Genomic DNA, 1,659 nt, shown 5'->3' on the forward strand with positions numbered 1-1,659 from the left:
TTTTTACTCTTCTTTCTCTACATTTTTAGTACACTTCTAAGCAAGTTAGGATTTTCTGCTTTTCACCACGTGAAAAAGCATCTCATCTTCCATCCGAATCAACCAAAAAGTGAAAATTGATTTTTTGACACCTAAGCCCCCTTTCCGTAGACCAGGTCACATATATCAATAACAAGAATCCCTCCGCTTATGTGCTTAAATTTTGTGTAATAAAATACAAACAATTATACCGCAAAACATATTCAAGTGGAAACTTGCAAATATTTCCAGCAATACCCCTTCTGTTTGTATAACAAACAGCGAGCAGGATTCATAAACAAGTAAGCCACAAAGCAAAATAATAACTAATAAGAATTGGCGGCAAAATAACGAATAGCGTATGTGCACATAAGCACAACAATACATACGACATAACATTATTCCCCAATTGCCATTTCTTTACCTAATATAATACAGGCTTAATATTGGTGGTCAATATACATATGTACATACTCCCGTTCTTTGAACCCAAAAATAATTTTGAAAACAAAACATACTCACCTATTTATTTATATACAAACGGGCATACATCATATACAAAGCAACGAAAACGAAATTATAAATTAGTTGCGTTTTTTTACTCATTTCCAGTAAAAGTTTTTACGAATGTTCATGTTTTGGCATTTTCGTACGCAAAAACTTGCAAAGTAGGGGAAATTGAGAGAGCGAAAAATGACAGCTGAAGTTGCAAGTTTTTACTGGATTTTACTGGATAAATTTTTACTTGTAAGAATTTGCCAGTACGAAAAACAGCTGATCGCATGTTGCTGGATGAAATTTAAACTAATAAGGAAACTGTTTGTGGCTTTTTATTGTGGTAATTCACAAAATAAACATATTTAAATATAAAATATATTGTTTTATTAGGAATATGCTGCGAATAAACAACCAATTAATCAGCTGTTCATGAAACTTGCAAATTATTACTGGAAAAGCGTTCACGTACTTTTTTGTAAGTTTTTTCTATGAGAGCGAATTCTTAGAAATTAAGTTACTGAAGAGTTGCTGGCAAGTTACTGGATAATTTGTAAAAAAACACAACTATTATCTCCTTCTCCCGTCCTTCGCTAGTAAACATACTTACACACACATATGTTAATATATGGTAGCATTGTGTGCTAACATTAATATACTCACATACATACCTACTAACCCAGTAGTGAAGGAAAAATTAGTAAAGGAAAAATATTAAGAAGCTCGGAAAAATAAAATCCCTCAAGTTAAAGATTTAAATTGCGATAATTTAATGAGCAATTTTTAATTTAAAAAAAAAATACCAACCCATCGAAATTATTAAAATTTATATTACGAAAAAAATAATAATACATACGCCCGTAAATAATAAAACTCGAAAGAGAGTATTGCGGATACATTGTGAAAAGAAAAGTAAGTCAAAATCCGATCGACTAAACGTGCACTCATATTATTCCATCATTCGCGGGTATTAAAATACATAGGAAAACAAAAACAATTTTATAAATTCTGGAGTTCACATTTAAATGCAAACGAACAAGTCTCCCATCAAAGAACCGAAAACACCTCAATTGCTAGATATACCGAAAATGGTTGACGAAGATAAGCATCAAAGCACCCCTGCAGAAGCTACACGCTCAAAACAGG

The 1,659-nt window shown here is 31.9% G+C and overlaps 1 long non-coding RNA gene across 1 annotated transcript in view; it reads right to left on the reverse strand.

Annotated features, from left to right (window-relative positions):
* The window catches only part of LOC108362687 (uncharacterized), an 87,955-nt gene that overhangs the window by 49,553 nt on the left and 36,743 nt on the right, over positions 1-1,659 (reverse strand). The gene's annotated exons all lie outside the window — the stretch shown is intronic.

The sequence above is a fragment of the Rhagoletis zephyria genome, unplaced genomic scaffold (genome assembly GCF_001687245.7).
Source record: "Rhagoletis zephyria isolate East Lansing unplaced genomic scaffold, Rhagoletis_zephyria_1.1 Rzeph_scaffold_01069, whole genome shotgun sequence".
NCBI classification, from domain to species: domain Eukaryota; kingdom Metazoa; phylum Arthropoda; class Insecta; order Diptera; family Tephritidae; genus Rhagoletis; species Rhagoletis zephyria.